Source organism: Myodes glareolus, chromosome 12 (genome assembly GCF_982192425.1).
Source record: "Myodes glareolus chromosome 12, mMyoGla1.1, whole genome shotgun sequence".
Lineage (NCBI taxonomy): Eukaryota > Metazoa > Chordata > Mammalia > Rodentia > Cricetidae > Myodes > Myodes glareolus.
Window position 1 is genome coordinate 7,627,094 of NC_142037.1, and position 22,724 is coordinate 7,649,817.

Below are 22,724 nucleotides of genomic sequence, written 5' to 3' on the forward strand. Positions count from 1 at the left end.
GTAGCTTCAAGATTGAGAGCATTTTAAAGCCAGGTATGAAAATAAAATATTCCAAACCCAGGATCTGTGTACCAACCTTCTAAAAATAAAGAATTAGGATTTTTCTCAATTTGGAATCTTGGTTCAAGTGAATGGAACTTGTCCTCTCTTCTTACCCTGTTACCCATCCTGTTCCCAGCTTGTCAGTGTCTGTTTAGACATAAACATACATAATGGAATGGCAGACCAGACGATGTCAGCTCATGAAACCCATAGAAGCTGTAACTCACTGGAGGTTGAAGGCGGCATTAGATGATTCAGTGTATCTGTCTAGAATGTGATAGTATTAACACATGCGTCTTCCCTTTCTCATTCTCACACAATGTCCACAGGAGTTTAAGTGACTGCCTCCTTATTTTGGGAGGTTTGGTTTTCACTAATTTTCCAATTTCTCTAATCATTAACATCAGTGTTTCAGGCCTTCTTATACATCCACCTATCTATCCACAAACCCATCCATCCATCATTCATCTACCCTTCTGTCCATCTTTTCTGTCAATCCAGTACATATCCATCCATCCATCCATTCATCCATTCATCCATCCATCCATCCATCCAGTCAGCCAGCCACTCTTACTTATGAATGCCCAACCTTAGCTTGACTTGTTTCTAGCCAGTTTTTCTAACTTAAACTATCCCATTTCTCTTTAACTACATTTTGCCTCTAGGCTTTAACCATTTTTGTTCTATATACCTTTCTTCCCTTCTTACTCTGTGACTAGCCATGTGACTGTGTGACTGGCCTCTGTTGTCCTCCTCTTCTCCTTTTCTCACTCCTTGCCCTCTTCCCTAGATTTCTCTCTCTGCCCACCAAACCTGCCTATTTCTCTCTACTGACTAGTTATTGGCTCTTCAGCTCTTTATTAGACCAATCAGGTGTTTTAGGCAGGCAACGTAACATAGCTTCACAGAGTTAAACAAATACAACGGAAAATAATGCAACACATTTTTGCATCATTAAACAAGCATTCCACAACATAATGAATGTAACACATCTTAAACTAATATCCCACAACAAGTCTATACTGAAGACTAGCTGAGACATCCACCCTTATGGATTGAACTACTGGATTGTTAGTCCTTCCATTGGTAGACAATCACTGTTTGAACTAGCTGGGCCACATTCTAGATAATCTCATTATATATTTAAATGAGATTTCTAGAGACCCTGAATAATACACGGCTTGTAATAGTGCACTATCCCTAGAAATAGGTGAAAGTTTTGTGCTTGTGAATATCTCTTGTGATTTCAATATGAGTGTCCCCCAAAAGGCCCAAGTGTTGAAGGTTTGATGCAAAACTTCTCAGTGATTGGATCATGAAGACTTTGGCCTTAATCAATGGATTAAATCACTTATAGATTCACAATTAATAGACTATTAAAAGTTGGTGGCAACTGTGGAAGGTGGGGCCTGATTGGATGAAGTGGATCATGGGGTGGGGCTGTTGTTTGGGTCTATTCCTTGTTCTGGGTCCTTCCTTTGTCTTGTTCCTCTGCTTCCCAGTCACCACAACAAGAGCTATTCTGCTGTGCTATCCTTCTTTCCCATGATGCACTGTACAACCACAGACCCACAGGGATGAGGGCAAACAACTATGGACTTGAGCCTCTAAAACCTTGAGTCAAACTAAAGCTTGTCTTCTTCCAGCTGTTTTAGCTCAGGTATTTGAACACAGCCATTATCAAAACTGACACGTGAGAAGAAAAAGGAAATCCTGATAACAAAATATCTAAGTCAAGGCTGGGAGTCATGGTACAGAATTTCTGCACTCGGGAGGCAGAGGCAGGGGGATCTTTGTAAGTTCAAGACCAGTATGGTCTGTGTGCAAAGGACAGCCAGAGCTGTTACACAGAGAAACCCTGTCTTGAAAGATCAAAAAAGAAAAAACAAACAAACAAAAAAATGCACACAGACAAAAAAACCCCTAAGTCAAAAATTTTCTCAAGAACAAGGAGAAGGAAGCAAGATAATGAGCAAAGGGGAGAAAATGTAATCCAGCAGTTTGAGATATAGGAGGTCAAACCCAAACCCAGCTGAATAATTTGGTTATAACAGAGGATGAAGTGTGTGTGTTTGCATGTATGTATGTATATCATACATATATAATGTATATAATTGTTCATTATATATTTATATATAGTTCTAGAAAAGTCACTTGTGTCTCTTTTTAATAGTTAGGGAAAGACCTTTGTCTTGCAGATGTAGTACAGTGTGTTTCTCCTCACCCGGGAGCAAGAGCATGAATTTCACAGGATAGTATCTTCTGTCTAGGGTTCCCAGAGTCATCAGATGCTGAGCTTTTCTTTGTGTCTACTGACCTCACTTCATTTCCTCAGTTTCTCCAGTGTTGTCTCTGTTTTATCTCCGTCAGTATATTTCTCAAGTTCTTCCTCCTCTTTTTCTTCCTTCACGTGCTGTCGTCGTCGCTACCTAGTGTCTTCACCCACTCTTACCTTCACATGCTGTCTTCATGGCTACCCAGTGTCTTCACCTGCTCTTTCCTTCACATGCTGTCGTCATGGCTACCCAGTGTCTTCACCTGCTCTATCCTTTTCTCGGAAATACACCCAGTATCCTCTGGCATTATCAATCCTCCAAACTCCTAGTCAGATCTTGTTTTCTAGGACCCTCTTCCCCGAGTTGGGGCTTCTGTAGTTCTCTTGACTTAGTCTGTTATAAACTGTAATATACATACGTATACATATATAGGAATATATTTCTAATATGTACATATTAGAAAACACAAATATATGTTCTATATACTAGAAAATACAATACAGTTTATAACAGACTAAATATATGTATACATACATACATACAAACATCTATATCTATCTATATCTATATCTATATCTATATCTATATCTATATCTATATCTATATCTATATCTATATCTATTCACCTGGAGGTCTGGAAAGGTTTATAATCTTGCCAATGATCCAGGCTTAGCTTCTACACTAGACTTAGCATTTCTCATCTTTCCTGTCAGTGAGATACCCTGAGAGGACCACTTTTCTCCTTGTGACCTGTCATTAGGGAGGACCCCCATTCTCCAGGGCTCTGTTCTCCCACAGCCAAGCTTCTGAAAATATATGTACAAGACAATGGCCAGCTTTGGCCCAGAGGGAGACTGTGATTTATTTGGATGCTTGCTAGAGGTCATCCCACAAGGCCAGTGTCCCCATATCAGCTTTGTCTCAGGAGCTGACTCATGTTTTCCATCTAAATCATAGTGAGTTACCCATTATAAACACCTTGTAAAACTCAAAAGGCTTTATGGATGCTAGTAGCTACTGCAGCGGTGATTTACTGGCAATTGCAGGCTGATGTGTGGACGAGTGTGCCCAGGGCACCATTTGCTCCTTCTGCACGAGTCAGAGCAGAGAATAGTTGGGCTCTGGAAGGCAAATTCCCCTTCCAGAGGCCTGTGGCCTGTCAGAGTTTGCTTGTGTTTTAAATGAGCAGGTCAGTATTTTCGCTCTTCAAGTTGGGTGGGTCTTCACACCGTGGCACCTCCATCTGAGAATCCTAGGTGGGAAGCATGCTTGGAGCCGCCAGTTCACTTTCTGTAGTTCCAGCAAGGTCTTCCTTCTCTTAAGAGAGACAGAGAAATAGAAAACAGAGAATGTCTGGCCTGGTCCGGGTAGTTCTCCTATGCTTCCCAGTGTTCCACACCAGATTTTTGCATCTGTCTGTGTTCGTAGTATTCACACTTAACCCCTCTGTCTCTCTTTCTCCCTCCTTCTCCCAGACCCCCCAAATGAAAGTATTACCAGGTGATTGCCTGTGTGTTGTATGTGTTCATATGAGGTCAGATAACCACGAATCAGACATTATGGAAAATGCATATTTTTTAGAAGACACTAAGTTTAGTTTTTCATTTTCTTTTTAACCCTTCTAATGGCCTAAGGTGGGATCAGTGACAGCTCATCTCTACAAGGGTTATTTTGCAGTTTTAGATTTGAAAGAACTATGCACAACTTAGAATTAGGTTTGTAGTCTATCTGAAGGGGAAATACCTGTATGTACAATATGTATGTATAAATATACATGTGGTGACCAGATAAGCACATTTTGCTTGCATTTTTATATTTTATATTATGTTTTATATTTTATTTATATGTTTATATTTTATTTGTTTGCATGCTATCTATTATACTATACTTCACTTCTTATATTTTAAATAGTTGCACCAGTTTTATTCTCAGTCATCAAAGCATAAAGATGTATGCCTGCTATCATTAGCTTCTTGCCCAAAAACTTAGGGTGGGACAGGCAAGAGGGAGGTAGCTTGTGCATCACCATGTCTCACAGCAAACCTATTCCGGCATTTCCCATTAGGTGTTTATTGCTTACCTAGAATTGATTTGGCAAGCATGTGTTAGGAGGTTACAGGGAACAAAAAATAAATGAGATCAAATTTCGTAGAAATCAGAGAAATGTAAATTGGTATGAGAATAAATGATCACTTTGTGCTTACCAGACTGGAATAATTACAAAAGTGGACCACGGAAAGCATTATAGATGTTGTGGGGGAGGTCCATGCTGGACTGGATGAAGCAGCAATTCCGGAGTGCAGCCTGGCTTCACTGAGTTGAATTAATATACTCATACCCCCTGACCCAGCAATTCCACTCCAAGATATATAGCCCAATGAAATTCCTACATAGGTCCATGAGGAGGTGTGTATGAGGGTTTTCATTAAAGGATTATTTGTAGTGCTGGAAAGCTGAAGGCCACCTTGAGCAGAAGGAAACACGGGAGACTGGGGAGGAAATGTGGTGGGTGCCTTGGAGTCCAGCACAGCCGTTCGTAGGGAGGTTCTGGTGGACGCATGTCGCCATGGGCTTCATTGTATTGATTATATTTTGTTTATTTCTGATATTCTGGCATCTGGGACTTAGTTGATCAGGGAACGGCTGTCGTCCCAGAGCTAGGTAATTCTAGGATATTGCAAATAAGTTACCCAGGAATGTGCATTTCAAACACAGACCAACCAGCAAGGATTCCATCTAGTTCTAGGAGGCATATTCCTCTATGCCAACCCTCTCAGGGGTACCCCCTACACCCCAAAGCCCACTGAAATGATTCAGACTGCTCAATCACAGGCCTATTTACATCACCTTACATTTTTTTTTATTGATTTCTGTACAAACCACAGCAAAATCTCTACCCTCTCTGCTCCTTACCTACCTGGTGCTTCCCTGGGTGATCAGCGCAGACTGGCATGTCCCGTCCGTTCCATAGCTGTGAGTCCTGGCCTTCTCAGTGGCTGCCATGTCCCTCTCCTTTTCTGCTGGGTTCACTATACTTTAACAATAATAAAACTTTTATTTTATAACATGGATGCAAAACAGATCACTTAATTTTAAAACTAAGAAATGAAATACACAGTGCTTTACATACCTTAAAACTCCCAGAAATGGGGGAAAGAGAAGTGGCTCAGTGGTTAAGAGCACTCGCTGGTCTTGTAGAGGACCATAGTTTTGTTCCCAGTACCCATGCACTGCGGTTCACAACCACTTGTGACTCCAGTGCTGGGGAAGCCGACATCCCATTCTGGCCTCTGTGGACACTGCCCTTGGTAACAGACACATATGCACATAAATAAAAAATAATAAAAATTTAAAAAAATCATAGAAGCAAAGCCAAAAGCATCATTTTTCAAGGACTCATTTTAACATCAGAGTAGGCCTGGAGGTTGGGAAGTGGGAAATAAAGGAAAAACAACAAACAAATAAACAAATCAAAGAAGTTAAGGAAGATGACCGAAAGCCCTCCCTGGATCCCTTGGAATCAAGGCCTCAGATGTGGAGAGCTGCCAGCCAGGCTGAGTGATACAGCACTTGGCCCAGGGCTTCCTCTAGTAGCCTGTGCCTTGCTAATCCTGCGGTAGGCAAGAGCCCATCAGTAGGCTGCACGCTCTCAAATGGCCTGCAATTTTATTTTATCTATTCCTTCACTACCTACTAAAGTCTAGTAACGGAATATTGTTTGGGTTTTTTAAATTTATTTTTTGTTTGTTCTTGTGTCTGTGCAGGCACACAAGCGTATGGGACCAGAACTGACATCAGGCACCTTCCTTATCACTCCCTTACCTTTTCCATTGAACCAGATTCTCTCACTGAGTCTGAAAGTCACCAGTTCAGCAGGACTGTCTGACCAGCTCCAGGATCTCCCTGGCTCCGTATCCACAGCACTGGGCTTACAAAGGTGCAGGCCTGGCTATCACATGGGTGCTGGGCATCCAAATTCAAGCCCCTTTGCTTGCACAGTGAGCACTTTGCTGACTGATTTATCTCTCCTGCCTAGGGCTGGTTTTTTTTTTTTTATGTTTACCTAATAGGTTCCTCAGATTAAATAAGGTCAGGTGTGGGATGTTGTGTTTGTCTTTGGGAGCCGTCTAGTGTACACTGGAAAATGAAAGACACTAAATTTCACGGGGCAAAGAAGTGGACTGGACATTGCTTCCTAACCTCATCTGAGAACGTGACACCCTCCTGGTAACACCTTCTAACTGAGCACTTCAGCCGGTCTCGAGTCTCTGAACCCTGAGCCATTCTGCCTGATAGAGAGAGGACTTGGGTGTGCTAGGCTGTCAAGTAGAGGGAAGACCAGCTGCTCAAAGAGACAAGGGAAAAGCAGGGGCTTGATGGGGCAGGAGCCCTTCTTTTAGACATCGCCTGCTTTTTTCAAATTGAGACGGCTCAGCTCATTAGGAATCGTATGGTTTGTCAAACCTGCCAAGATTAGATTCAAGACACTGGTTTTAATTTTTTATTATATTTTATTTATTTGTTGGTTTGTTATGCCATGTGATTCCTGGGGATTGAACTCAGGTCATCAGGCTTGAAGGCAGGGCCCTTCACCTACTAAGCCATTTTACTGGATCTTTTTATTTTTGAGTGTACACGTGTGTTCATGCCACATTATGCCTGCGAAGGTCAGAGAATAGCTTTCAGAAGTCAGTTCTCTCCTTCAGTTCTGGTGAGAGATGGTCTCCCTGGTTTTGCCCTGGTGGGTACTCCAGGCTTCTCATGCTGCCCCTCCCCTCTCACTGCAGGGCTCTGAGACTGCAGATGCAGTCACCACATACGGCTTTTCCACTTGGGTTCCCGAACTAAACTCAGATCCTGAGCCACCACAGCAAGGGCTTTTCCCTGCTGAGCCATCTCGTCGGCTAAACAGAACTTTAAAAAAAATCACTGTGACCTTTGGCAAGTCCTGTGATTCTTTCAGTTTGGTTTCCTTCTCAAAGACTGTAAGCTGAGATTAATCTCACAGGTTCAGGGTGAGGGTTAGAAATGTACACAAGGTACCGACTGGCACATAATAGCAACTCGGTAAAAAACTGTCCTTGTCAGTATCTGAGGAATTAGTATCCTCTTTCCACCTTTGGGAGACTTCACCCGCCTTCTTTACTCCTAACTAAACAAACAGGGAAGTGTCTTTGTCAAGGTCGCAGCTTATTACTAGCAGAGCTGGGACTGCAATCTACTTTACATGGGTCTTGGCTCAATGTTGTCTTCATTATACTGGACCGAGCATCCTTCAGCCTCTTTCATGGTGAAGGGAATTCATCCAGGGCCCTTTCAGAGCAGCAAATGGACTTCTTCACTGCAGCCTTTCAGAGGCCACAGGGTGCCACCAGGATTGTTGTACGCACTGTGCTCTGTATCCTTGTTAATAACCTAGGGAAGGTTGTAAAGAATATGCTAATTAAATCTGTATATGGCCCTAAATGGAGAGGTATTATAAACCCTACCAATGACAGAGATGTGACATAAAGGGACCTGGAGCTGTCAGGCATATGGACAGGAAATCACTAGATGAGAGGCAGCTGCAGTAAATGCATCCTAATACATCTGGGGACGAATAATCTGAAACACAGATATTCAATGGGAGGAAGATATTTGGAAAGCAGTAAATGCTGAAGGGGACCTGAGGGAGAGTGAACAACAAATTAGATGTGGGTTTTCATTGTGTTAGGCCAACAGAAATTGGTAATGCAATCTCGAGCTGTGTTTCCTCCAGTCCCCTGGAGCAGCTGGGAGAAGCCTCGTTCGCCAGCCAAGATCAAGTCTGTTTGTCCCACTCACTCCTGAAAAAATGATCTGATTGGGACTGCATTGGAAGTGGGGGTCACTTATCTGCTTTATGGTTCTAGCCTATAGGGGCGGCAATGTTTTCTGTTCTCTAAGTCCTCCAGATACCCCGTGTTCTTAAAGAGAGGTTTGCTGTCTGGCCTCGAACTTCCATGTAAGGAACTATGGTGATGGCTGGTTATCTGAGCTTTCTGGGGATGCCCAAATGAGGAAGGCTTGACTCCTAGTGTTCATTTCCCTCTGACCCAAACATTGAGCATCTCTCCTAGCAATCCTGAATCCCTTCTCCCCATCTTTTTCTTGATAAAGAAAAGTTCACCTGAAACCACTGGACAAAAGGCACAGGCCAGTGAGAGATTGTCTCAGGAATTACAAAAACAAGAACAAAATAACAAGCGAACACTACAATAGTGTGGATGATCCAAATAGCGTCTGAAGTTGTCCTCTCGCCATTTCATTCACGTACATGCACATGTTCCTGTCAAATACACACCAAGTACATGCACACACATACATGCATGCACACACACACATACATTCATACACACATACATTCACACATGTTTATATATACATATGTGCACACACAAGTACACACACATGCATACATGCAAACAACACAGACATACATTTATATGCACATGCACACACATACATGCACACATATATTTATATGCACACACATGAGTGCACACACATTCATGCCACAGAAAAGAGTGTGTGTGGTAGGGGAGGGTTGGAGGTTGTCCTTGACATTTTGAAACCGTCTTTTCTTACCAGGCCCCTTTTCTAGAGTCCTCCTTTGCAGAAGGGGCCTGCAGGGAAGGTGAGGCTTATTAGGCACCCTCCAAACTTTTAGAAAGGAGACTTGCTTTGGCTCACCCATTCTAACATTCCTCCCAGAGGCTGCTTCACCTTTCGGGGAAACCTTTCTTGGGCTTCTTGGGAGTGATACTGTAGATGGGGCTGGTAGAAATCAAAAGCTATTTGCAAGGCAGAGAAATTGCTCAACCCATTTCTTCTACAAGTTCTTATGTCTTCCAGTCACAGAGGCCCTTGTTGCACTGTCAGGACTTGCATTTAGAGCTGTTTAGCTCAGGCCATGGTCCCAGGACAATTACAAACAAGTGACCAAGGTGGAAGTTGTTCCTTGCATATTTTTGAGCATTTGAGTACCTTCCCTTCCTACTATGTGACCATGTGCCTATGTGTTTGTATGGGGTGGAAGAGTGAAGGCAACCTGTGCCTTCTGGCACCCAGGGGCCTAGATAGAAAGGCGTCTCTGTGGAAGAACCTGCCCTTTCAGTCCTCTTGGGTCATGGATATAAATGGGTGGCAGCTGCCAGCAGAGTGATTTAGGAGTGACCCTCCCAGCCAAAAGAAGCCAGGCACATTCTGGAACTGCAGACCGTGGTATACAGGCAGTTTAGTATATTTAGCAAATGAGATTGCAAGGCACAGGGAAAAAAGGCTGAGTGGGAGGAGAGGAAGAACATTCTCTGGCCAGAAACTTGCTGAACTTTGAGGCCGGGACCGGAGGCTTTGCAGAGGTGGAGAGAGACGTTCCTTGGCTTGTCCTAGACAAATAAATCATGGCCGGAGAGCTCGACCAAAGGCCAATTATGTGGAGTGTTTTCTTGGAAAATCCTCTCGCAGGCTGTGTAAATCACCCCTAGCATTGGAGGACATGCAGATCAGCCTGGGGGTGGGGTAAAGTGGTGTACCAGTGCACCCCATTGTCAGGTGGAGGAATTGCATGGGGATGATGGTTCAGGCAAGGGCTTAGACAGTCTTGGGTACCAACTGTCCCTTCCAGGGAAGCCATATAGAGCAAAGACATGTCTCATGTTGGGCCTATAGACCTGAGGCCGCTGATCAGGTTTTTACCTATCCTTGCTTTGTGACCTTAGGATCATCCACAGAGAGGGTACTGCACTGTGTCTGAGATTGCTCTAGAGGCTGGTGTCTAATGTATTATCTTCTTGGTCTCTGGTGGAAAGAGGGTATTGCCTCCCGTACTCTAAGCTGGTGACTGAGTGTCCAAAAGAAGTCACAGAACTCCCAGATGCCCCACAAAGTTTGTTCACACAGAATCATCTTTGAACAGTGTCTGGGTCTCTCAAAGCCGCTGCAGAGAGAAGTGGAGACTTTGACTATATAAAGAAAAGAAATTGTGGGGATTGCCAGAAGGTTCAGATTTGCTATATGAAAGGCTTCATGTGTAGGAGGCATCAGGGCCTGTGACCGTACTTTGCAGACCAGAATAAGCAAAATAACAACAACAACAACAAAACCCATTGGCTCGGAGGTCCCAAAGGAAAGACAAACCTGCTGTCATTATACTCTTACTCAATGACACCACCTTTGATTGCCTTCATATTTGAAAATATGTCAAGAGCCCTTTGACCAGCCGTTGCTACACAGTGGCTCCTCAGCTTGGTAGAGAAAGGGATGTTCTGTTGCTGCTGCACTGTAGCAGAGCCTGGGTGGCAGTAGAATCTTGACAGAAGGGACAGGTCACGTTATTCTCACCATTCCTTCTCCATTTTCTGTCTCTGGAACAGGAAGTGGTGGCTGTAGGAACAGAGCAAGGGACATTCTCTCCCTGAAGGAGCTACCTGCTCTTTGAAGAGCTTTGCATTTTGAATTCAGAAGGGATTCCATTAGAATTTGTCTGCTCTTTGGACAAACTGTATCTTGAGATTTGAGGGTAGCAATTTAATAAGCCGTAAGGCCCCAAGGAAAAATCATAGGCGTTAGAAGCCATAACACAAAATCTGAATGGATAGCCAGGCAGGAGGAGGCTTGGATCTTTAAAAATGGGGGAGGGGATGTCTGGTAAGCATACACTTTGTTTCTTAATTACTTATTTTGTAAATGGTCAGTCAGTTGGTGCCTTGTGAATCTATTATTGGTGAGCTTACGCAAACCTTTCAGGAATGTACTGGTCATTTCAAAGTCAATAAAATAATTCTTCCATCGTCTTAAAATATACTCTTTCACCTAATCGTCCAGATCTCTTCTCTCCCCCTACATCCAAGGACCTGATCCTCAACTGTTTCCTGTTTGTGAGCCTGCTGATTCTGGTAGTGTCTATTCCCTGTCTCAGTCTGCTATTTTGGTGGGATCCATTCTCCATCTTTGGTTCTCTTTCTGAATAGCAGCCTGCCCAGTTCTTCTCAATGAAGGTGCAGAGTACAATGCTTCTCCTTGCCCCTATGAGTGATTCAAAATGTCCCAAATGTTTAGTGTTTGTTCCTTAGATATCAGTGAGCAACAGAGAGAGGCGGTAGGTGAAAAGCCACTTCCCATGTCAGGCTTTATGCAGAATTACAGGGCAATCTTATGAGATACAATGAGTGTTATGCTGTACACTGACATGCAGAGAGTGGTATTTGTCTACATCCTGTTTCAGACTAAGAATTTCAAGACTTATCCGCATCCCCACAGTTGCTAAGAGTGGTAGAGCTAGGGTCTGAACCCAGGTGTGTCTGGCTGCACAGTCTACATCCTTTCTACTGTGAGGAGTTCTTGTCCGGCTTGATCAAATATGGAAGCAGGGTAGAGAAAGAAAATGTGAGGAGGTGGAGAAGTGGTGCTGGATAGATGACCAGGTGGTAAAATGCTTGCTTGCTTTCAGAGCATGAGTTCAACCCTACAACTTAGGTGATGGCTTGATGGTGTGTGCTTGTAATCCAAGCTCTGGGACATGTTGGCCTGGCAGCTTAACTTTCTTAGTGACTTCCAGGCTAATGAGTGAGTCTGTATCAAATAAATAAATGGAATAAAAAACAAAGGTAGACAGTACCAGAGGAACACATCTGAGGTTATCATCTGGCTTCTACATTCACCTGTGAAACAACACACTTGTGAGGACACAAATATGTACGGAAAGAATGAGTTAGAAATCTTAAATATGTTTGTAAGAAACTTAGAGAGTTTTAGACTTTGTAGTAAAATATGTCAGATAATCAAATAGGGTGTTTCTGAAATTCCTGGAATCCTTAGCAATCGTGTCGTTGGCAGTGTCAGGGCTGTGCGCATGCGTAGTCAGTTGTGACTCCAGTTCCAAACATGCAATGGTGGAGTTAACACAAAGTGCCCGCCCTCTCACTCATGCCTGTTATGTTTGAAGGCAATAGTTCCCCACGAACCCATTAGCTCAGCACTCCCAGCCGGAGCCCTTTTCTTTCTCAACCACTGGATGTGGGTTCTCCACTCTACTTTGAGCCAGTCGGCTTTGTGTCTATGAAAACCACCGTTGCCTGCCTCCCCATCTTTCATCACCTCAATGAGGGCAGTTAATGTTTAAGAGTAGAGAATAGGGAATGTAATGATGGATAAATTATAAGTTTGGGGATATGAGAAGTCAAACTGTGTAAATATGTATTTTAAACCACAAACAGAATGTTAATGCGTCTTTCCCATTAACTCGCTAACTGAAATTACAGAGTGTAATGTGAGCCAACGCCCACGGCTTGGTTATGATGTTTTCAGATTTAGAACAGCAAATGATAAATGTCCTTCCTTCAGACAAAGGAGCAATTGGCACTGCTTCTCAGTGTAGTCTCTGGCGGTGTGGGCTATGAAAAAGAAACTGAGTACTCAGGAAAGGGGGTCATAAGACACCTGTGGGTGTTCTCCTAAGTTTGTCTGAGTATTGAGGGACACAAGAGGATTTAGGGTAGTCTGTCCAGGAAGTGAGGACCTAGGCAAAGAGAGGACCCAGGCATGGTGGCCTGGAATGAAGGCCTGGAATGCCTTCCTGGTTTAGAGAGTGGGTGTGTTTTCTTAAGCACTAACAAAACGTTGCTTGGCTTTATGAACAGCTAAAGAGAAACAGGTTCTTTGGATAGGTTTGGTGTGGGGAGGAGAGGTTTGTTTAGCAACCCATGTCATTGTGATGTGGCAGCAGAATAACACAGACCAAAGGATGTGGAGAAATTGGAACCCCTGTGCCCTGTTGGTAGGAATGTAAAACTCAGTAGAAATCAAACAGAAATTTAAAATAGGGTTATTATATGAGACAGAAATTCCACTTCTGAATACGTCAAACTGGTAAAAATCGGGGAAGAAAGGGGGGATTTCCACTCACCCGTGTTCACGACTGCATTTTCACCGTCGTCAAGAGGTGGCAGCAACCCAAGTGTCCACTGGCGGATGAGAGATGACTAAAGCATGGGGCAGGCACTCCTTGGAACATCATTCCGTGTGTGAAAGAAAGGGCATCTGACACAGCTTCAAGACTGTTGAGCTCCAAAGACGTGCCGTGTGCAGCCAAACTGCCAGAGCATGACAGATGCACCATGAACCCACCTTCTCGTCAGAATATAGAGACAGAAGGTAGAAGGGTGGCTTCAAAGTCGCAGAGGAGAAGGAACTAATGATTTGTTTCACAGGTAGAGCTTGACAATTTTGGAAAAAGAAAAGAATTCTAAGGGGTGGTTGGACAATAGTGTAAATGCGCTTGGCACTACTGAATTACAGAATTACAATGATGGCCGAGATAGTGTATTTTGTGTTTTGTTTATTTTGCTATCATTAGACTTTTAGAACAGAGAGAGTCAAGAGAAAAGGGAGACTAAGAACCATGGCCATTGTCTCCATGGATGGAGACCTGCAATTAAGTTCTGTCATGGTCACTTACAAACTAAGGATTATGGGTAATCAATTTATACTAATCCCTAAGACTTCAGGGAGTGCTGAACACAGGACCTCTTTCTTAAGAGTGTGCTGTGGGGTTGAATAGACTTGTGTGTGTTGAGCTTTTATTTTCTGCCTTTTAGACAGCCATGACATAAAGGAGATGCTGACTGGCATTCTTTCTTTCCTTATCCTCTACCCCTCAGAGACTCTACCTTAGTTGATGTAGTCTCCAGAGGGTAGAGTCCATGACAGAAGCCTTCCCTTGTACGTACCCATCTTTCTTATTCAGCAATGCCAAGCCACATGCCCCATCCCCGTCAGAAAGCCCACTGTCATAGCTCGCGGTCAGTCACTGGAGGAATCTAGCATCTGTCCACTCTCTCTCATTTTTTTCTCACTCATTAGCAAGTCTTTGCTGAGCCTTCAATGTGGAAAACAGGATGCAAAGACTTGTTTGTTTCTCACTCTAGGTAGAGAAAAGTCCAGCTGACGTCTATATTATTTCTTTGAGATATGTCCTTGTGGCTGGTTGTGCCTCTGTCAGTGTATGAAGACCCACCCTTTCCCACACTGGTGACAGTTCTTTGACATTTGGCATTGCTTGTGTGAGTAGCTAGCCTTTTTCCCATTTCACTTCTGTGTGTCAACCCAAAGAAACCAAACACTAGGCACATGTCAGTGATATCCATGCCCACCTTGAACCTCAGGATGTGACCTTCTTTGGACGAAGGGTTTTTGCAGGTGTAACCAAGCTGAGCTAGAGGAGCAGGCCATCTTGAATCAGATAGGCTCTAAAGGCAACAAAGTGCATCTTATTAAGAGAAAGGAGAGATATTTGGGTCTAGAAAGGAGAGCTTCCTGCCTGGAGTCATGCCACGATCAAAAGGAAGACCTAGAGACACCAGAATCTGCAAGGCATGATCCCTCCCTGTCTCATCAGGAGACCACGGCAACGCTCACACTCGATTCCAATCTTGCATGGTTTCACGAAAGAAACGTTCCGTATGCAGACGTTTACATATGCACTCACATTGTAGAATATTATTTTAAGGTGTGTTATTTTTATTTATGCTCTGGAACACTTGTGTAATAATACAAAGATGTGTTTGATTAAACAAAATTCACTTGCAGTCAGGAGGCCTAGTCAGAAAGTAGCTGACAGGAAGTGGTAGGGAGGAGTCAGGCGGAGAGGGGTTTTTAAGGAGGGGCAAAAAGAAGCAGGAGAATTTTTCGGTTTCTTTCTTCATGAAGATCCACTCCTTTGACTACAGCCCTGTATTTCAGTAAGTTCCCTGCATGTCTTTTGCTGAAGAAACTTAGGTGGGGCGTCTTGGAGCTGAGAACTTGGCTATTATCTGAATGCAGTGGCTGAGTCCTAACATAAGCACCACACAGAGGGAATCCCTTACCTGTGCTCCTCTCTTGGCAGTCCACACCAATGAGCATCTCAGTGTCCCTCTTTGATATAAACTGCCCTTCCCGCTTCCTTTGTCCTCAGACTTTACCTGTCCCTGGCTGCTGACACATCCTCGGCCTGCCTAGGCCCAGAGCCAAGAAATCCTAGGGTTTTTTCAGGAGTGCAATTTTGCCATTTCTGGGGCCTGTGGCACAGACTGACTGAATGCAAGCTGCCAAGGATCACTTTTCCCTGAAGGTTAAAGGGTGACCTTGGTCAATGTTTAGCTAATGTTCTCTTCAATAACTTCCCCGGGTTAATCAATCATGGAGCAAATGTGTTGGGGACATTCATACCCTACAGGCAAACTAGAGTGGTTAGAACTGGCAATCCCAAACTTACTATGGAGTTTGCAAAGCTATGCAGCATGCAGTATGCTCAACCCAGCTTTCTGGCTCTTGGATCCTCATGCCCAACATTAATTAGTCAGAAAAGGGCTCTGATACTTAAAGACACATCTTATCTCCATCTCAAGGGACCCCATGTCCAATCTTTGCCTCTCCTCCTATAACCCTGCCATTCCCAAACAGTGTGTTCAGGCTCCCAAGAAAGCCATGGAAGATGCTAAATGTTTGAAGGTGGCACAGCAACATGGAATATTTGACAAATGCTGTCAGTACTAGGTCATGCTATTCTATGTCTCAACAAAGTAGATTTTTCTGGGTTTTGTTTGTTTATTTTTAGTAGATTTTTTGACAAACAGAAAGGAGAATAGAAAATCCATATGGAACAAGAAATGCAGACGTCACTGCCTGTCATCATAGGGAACAGATTGGGATGGTGCGTATGGCCCAACAAGTATACCTGTCCCTTAGCAAATAACTATAAGCCGTGAGGAATAGAATGACAGGGCTTCCTCCAAATTATGCTTCTTATTTTGTGTCAAATGGCCATTAAATTGCTATGATATAATTGTTTATTCATTTGTTTGGTATAATGAAGATGTTGGGAATTGCAATGGCCTCTCTTCTCTCCATGAATACTTAGGAGATCCTTAGGGAATCTTCAGTTGAGAAGGTTAGTGAGCCTTTGTTATCACCCAAACCAGGACTCTCCTAACTCTGCCTCTTTTCTACCTCTAGCCAGCAATGTTCCCTTCTAGACAAACTATGGCCTGTTCCTGTGTATTGTGTTGGAGGCAGGCAACACAATACCATCACCTCTTTCTTTCCCTGAATGAGATTTCATTCAAAGAAGAAAAAGTCTTGCCAAGGGTATCACCACTTCTGACTTGGCCATGCTTTTCCCTGTTCAGGCTTCTCTCCGTCTGTCTAGGTCTCGGTCAGACTCTCCCTTCTCCCATCATGACCTTATCAGCCTCACCTCTCCCTTTACCATTCACGTTCTGCCACATTCTTGCAATCCGGCTTCCTTCCTTCTTCTCGTGTTATATTCCTGACTGCCACACTTAGAGTTATTGGCAAGTTCTAAAGAGCTCCCCAGACATATACCTTCAATATCACCACAGTGGTGTGGGGAGCGTTCATTCCCCACTTGGTGCCTTTGCTCCTGCTGGACCATGTTCTGATGACATTCCTGCATCTTCTCCAGAATGGAACTGAGAATGATTTTTCACCTTTAACTTCCTGGTTCTACAGAGCCATTTGGCATCCTTTGTTCCCTCCTTGCCTCCAACTCCCAAATTCTCAGAGGTCTTCGAGGTCACAGTATACATCCATCAACATGTTTGTTCCCTCTGTAGTACCTGTTATCATAGTGGTAGATATATGTTAGAGATAAGCAAAACTTTATAGAACATGCAGTCTAGGACTTGGTCCCCCTGGAGCTCTACTGATGTGACAGGAACTAAGGATATCTGATTCCAGGCATGATCTCGGTTTTCAGTCTAGGCGTCCCTGCAATTTCCTGTGGGGAATAGCTTGGAACTCACAGCAAACCATTTGTGTGAACTTTAATAGTGCTGGGATTACAGGTGTGAGCCACAACACATAAGAATAGGTCTTTGATAAGCTTGACCTCTGAGATAAAGTGAAACCAAATATTTCACTCTATATAACAGAGACTCTTTCCTGAAACTTGTATTTAATAAATACAAATAAATACAAAGAGAAATAAATACAAAATAAATACAAAGAGAAGTAAACTTAGATATAGTAAACCTAGTCATATTTTAAGATATCAACTGCTATAATTATATATGTGAAATATATATATATGTATATGTATATATATATATATATGTGAAATAAAGACAGGATTCTGTTTTACATACTACTTTTTAATGCCCTCTTATGGCTCAGGAACACTGCTAAGGGAATAAATGAATTGAATAAAAATTCCATATTTTATCTTGTATATTATGTTAGTGTTCATCATTGCTTACTTTTAATATTGAAAATACATATTACATCATCATTCCAGGAAATTGTCTATGTCAGTATTGCTCAGAGTTGTGCATGGTCTGGTGCCAGTCTGAAGATGGATACAGGTCTGTGAGCTAAGTTTAGAAATCATGAGTAAGCATCCAGACCTTTACAGAAATGGAGCACTCCAGCTCATTGTAGACGCTCTATGTGAAATACAATCATTACATGCCCCTGTTAAATCATTCTGTAGTTCACATCTAACAGACTGCTACTCCCGGAGACTCACCATGCCCGGGGGGGGGGGACTGATCTAGTCTCTTACACTGGCTTGTTCACCTAGATGGTTTCTTTCTATGTAACATGAGGGGGCCCTGTTTATTTGGGCTTCTTGGTTCTGCCCCCCCCCAGCTGTTTAGTCCCAAAGAAAAACCACACAGAAATCTCTATAAGTTATATAAAGCTGATTGGCCCATTAGGTCAGGCTACTTATTAGCTAACTCTCACATTTTGATTAACCCATTTTTTTGATCTATTTTAGCCATGTGGCTTAGTACCTTTTTCAGTGGGGCAGCTCACATCCTGCTGCTTCAGTGATCTGGGATTCCTCCTCCCCAGAATTTTCCTGTTCTCCTTGCATCACTTCCTGTCTGGCTTTCCTGCCTACACCTCCTGCCTGGCCAATCAGCATTTATTTAAAACATGATTGACAGAATACAGACAATTCTCCCCCACCATTTCTAGGACAGTGCCAAGGATAGAAGTTGACAAGATTTATCAAAGCCAATTAAAGGAGTAATTTGTGTGCAATGCAGATGAGAATGGTCCTCTAGGCACATATGTTTGGACATTTGGTTCCCAGTTGGTGGAAATGTTTGGGAAGGATTGGAGGTGTGATCTTGTTGAACAAAGAGTGTCACTAGGGTGCTCTCGGTTTTCCTAAAGGCGAACACCATTTCCAGTCCTACTCTTGCATTCTTCTTGGGGCAAAGTGTGAGCTCTCACTGTTCTGCTGCCAAACCTTTGTCCTGCTGGCATGGACTCTCCACATGCCGAATTCAATGCTTCATTTTATAGGCTGCATCAGTCATGGTGTTTGTCACAGCAACAAAAAAATAAATAAGATATGCAGTAATATTTACATGTTGGTAAACAATTTGCATCATTCTATTTTAGTAAGCAATTTGCATAATAATCCACCCCTTTTAGCATACAGTTTCATGAGCCTGGATAAATATGTAAGATATGATAATTACCATGGCAATCAGTATAAAGAACTACCATTATCCCCACAAATAAGCTCCTGTCCTTTGTAGTCAGCTGACCTCACCATCCTTGTGTTCTTGGCACTGGTGATTTAATCTTTATCTCAGACACTGTTTGGAATTGACTTTTTTTGCCTCTCACCACGCACATGGCGTGTGTTGCTGCATGTATCTGTAGCTCACCCCCACACACACTTTTTGACTTGTTCAACACTAAAATTTTTGTATTTATTTTTGTTTTAGCAATAAAATTTTTACCATCAAAGCAAATGATTTCACTGTATGATTAGATCTGCTTGTCTATTCATAAGATGAGGGCCCTCTGGGCTGTTTATAGATTTCTGTGACTTCATTAAATTGCTGTAATGGCATGTAGAGCCCTTAAGTGAACATGCCACTGTGTACCAACATGTTTATATCTCTTTGGGGTGATTATCTCGAAGTGGAATTGGGTCTCATGGTAAGTAATACTTCCTGGTATGAGTGGCTGTACTGTTTTTCCTTTCCTTTTCTTTTCTTTCTTCTTTTCTTTCTTTCGTTTTTGTTTTTTGTTTGTTTTTGGTTTTGTTTTTCAAGACAGATTTTTCCCGACTGTCCTGGAACTGGTTCTGTTGACTAGGCTGACCTCAAACTCAGAGATCTGCCTGTCTCTGTATCCTGAGTACTGGGATTAAAGTATGGGCTACCATCACCAATGACTAAACCATTTTTTATTGCTTCCAGCAAAATATGAAAATTATAATCATTTTGCTTATTTTCCATAATTTCATCAATATGTTATTGGTTTTTATTTTTGTCTTTGATGTTCTGATAGGTTTGTTGGTAGTATCTTATGTGGGTATAATTTTCATTTCCTTAATGTATGATATTAAACATCCTTTCAGTTGCTCATTTGCAATTCACATGTCTCCTTTGATAAAATTATGTTCAAATCCTGTGCCAATTTTAAAAATTGAGTTTAGTTTCCTTATATTGAGTTTGAGATATAAAAAGTCCAATTTATAATTCTTTTCTTCTGTACATCAACTTTTATTATTTTATTTAAGAAATTTTAGTTAACACATGATCACAAAAGTTTGGTCTCTCGTTTTTTTGTTGTTTTTTTTTTTTACCTTTCACAAATTTTATTACCCCCCATATTTTATAGTTCTCATCTTTATATTTAAGTCCACACCCCATTTTTAGTTCCTACTCAGATATAGTACACAGTGTACATATATACTTGATGTAGGCCAATCTGTAGCAATATAGGCTTCTTATTTATTTTTCACTTGAATGTCAAATTATTTCAGTTTCCTTTGTTTAAAGAGATATTACCTCTAAATTTAGTTTTACTCATTTATGAACCATCAAATGACTTTCTCTGTGTGGCATCTATCTCTCAACCCTCTGTCCTGCTGTGTGGAGTGGATCCCTTCATTAGTAGCGTGCGGCCCAACTGCCATGTCACGTGCTTTGAAAGGATAAGGCCTCTGATTTTGCACCCTGTTGGCAAAGTTATTTGGATAATTCCTTTGTTTTCTCTCTACATTTTCAAATCAGCTTATTGACTCCTGGACATTGTTGGTAGGGTTTTAATTGGGATTATATTGGATATGTGGCATATCAGGGGAGAATTGATATCTATATGATTGTGAGTCCATGAAAATAAGTATCCTTCTCCAGTCATTGGCACCATTTTAAATGCCACTCATCTGTGTTTTATAGTTTTCAGCACACAAATCTTGCTTAAACTGTTAACCCTGTTTATAAGTATTTTATGTGTTTTGTAGCATAGTAAATGGTATTGATTTATATATCAGTTTCTTATTTATGCACTATTAGTTTATACAAACATAGTTATTTCTTGTGACTTTGTCAAACTCAGTTATTTCTAGGGGTGCTTCTGTGTTCTGAGACTTATTTTTTACAAATAGATAATCATATTAATTGGAGAAACAGTTTTCTTCTCTGCATCCCACCTGTGTATGTTACATATTTCATCTCAGTATCTTATTTTGCAGTTTAGAACCGCGACACTTAGGTGCTACCATTTTGCAGGACAACGTAGACCCTAAACAAGGGAAATGTTTTCTTGTTTCCATCTTTAAAGGGAAATAGAGTGTTATAACTAGGTATGAATTAGCTATAGGCTTAGGTTCCTGTAGACTTTCTTATCCACTTCCTACCCCCTCGGCATCCCTCCTTATACAATATGGGAATACCTTTCCCATCTTCAAGTTCTTTTTATTTGGCCTTGCTGAATTATAGCTAGGACTATCTGTATAACCTTGAGTTTGGAGTGATCTATTGGAGCTGGTGGCTCACCAAATGGTCTATAACTGAAGACCATGACTCCCCCTTTCACGAAAACTATCAGTAGTCAATAGTTCATCTGGAAGCTATAGGACTGTATTGTCCCCTCCCCAATCCATGACTGACTATTGACAGGACTTGTCTTAAACAGGTCCAGTTCAGGTAACCAAAGCTGCTAAGAATTCATGAGTATAATGATTACATCATATCTAAATCATGGTATTTAACTGTTTTTCTCCTTACCTTCCAGCTTTCATTATTTTTTGTTCTCCTTCCCTCTAAGGGCGGTGGGAAGTATTGTTTGGGACTGAGCATCCCTGCACAATTCTTCTCAGCCATCCATCTCTCGTCTTCTACCATTCAGTGTAGAGAGCCTCCTCTGATGAAAACCGAGGGAACCATTCATTTATAGCGTAGACATAGATATTTACAAAGCAATGTGATGCTATGTCAACTTAGTTAAACAATGTCACTAATTTCCCCCAGGGTCCTTGACTTCCCTAGCCCTGTGGTTTTATCTGGGCTTAAAGTATCACGCGTAGACTTCTCCCTGTGCTGTGGGTACCATTGCTTACCCCATAACAGTCTTGCCACTGGTGCACAAGTTGACTTATCTTGCCTGATAGATTGGTACTGTATGCAGCTCACAGGGTTCACAGTTGGTTAAACCCATCAATGCCCTCACCATTCTACATCGTAGCTGTCAGCCGATTCCCTCACTTTTTCAGATCTCTGCTAAAATCTTACTTTCTCAGTGAGCCTGGCCCACTGTGATTGATGTTGCCAACTTTGCTAACTGTAAATTATGTCACTGGTCAAGAGTCTTCTACCTGGCTCTATATTCTCTTTTTATTTCTTTAATCAGAACTTACAACTTTTTAAGAAACTACATTTAAATTATTTATTACCCTTAGTACTTCTCCCTTGGCATCTGCTAGAATCCACTGGAAGATGTGTAAAGGCAGAGTTTATGTTACATTATCTCCCATTAATGTATCCCACATTCCCATAACAAATCCAACTTTATTAGCAAGTGATTATAAGAATTTAAATAGTATTCCTCCCCAAAATATAGCAACCTGGAATCTATGAATGTAATTTTATTTCTCAAAAATATTTACACATACCATATAATAATGGAATTCAAGATGAAATTCTCCCAGACCAAGGTAGGCCCTAACGTCCATGACAAATCCACAGAAGAAAAGAAGGGGAGCTTCCTGGAGCCCCAAGACAGGCAGACTGAAGCCGTGTAGTTCACATCCCAAGCATGCCAGAACCTCCAGAAGCTGGAGGAGGGAAAGAGAGATTGCCTCCCAGAGCCCCTGGAGTTGTTACGCTTTTGCTTTCAGACCTTTGGTGTCCAGACTGTAAGAACAGCTCTCTGTTGTTTGAAGCATCCACGTTTGTGGAAACAAATTCAGTGTCTAACATTATTCAGGCCTTCTCATGTTGTTGCAGCCTCCTCTTGGAATCATTCTGCTTTCACCATTACTAGCACCTGTGAGTTAACGTGAGCAAGCTTGCCATCTAAGATGTATTCTGATTGTAAGATGGTACATTCTGGCAGAAGCACTTGAACATCCCAGAT

At 42.1% G+C, this 22,724-nt stretch overlaps 1 protein-coding gene and 1 long non-coding RNA gene across 3 annotated transcripts in view; one reads left to right on the forward strand and one right to left on the reverse strand.

The window, feature by feature from the left end:
• Positions 1-22,724, forward strand: part of Lrmda (leucine rich melanocyte differentiation associated) — a 1,035,900-nt gene that overhangs the window by 639,675 nt on the left and 373,501 nt on the right.
• LOC125395193 (uncharacterized) lies at positions 1,978-13,393 on the reverse strand. Of its 2 annotated transcripts, none has more exons than XR_015004783.2 (4): positions 13,243-13,393; positions 5,449-5,622; positions 5,236-5,352; positions 1,978-3,635 (listed from the first exon to the last, which is right to left on the reverse strand). It is a non-coding gene; the product is annotated as an uncharacterized LOC125395193 (long non-coding RNA). The 2 variants fall into 2 exon arrangements; XR_015004782.2 differs by having other exon boundaries at positions 5,449-5,617; positions 13,243-13,391.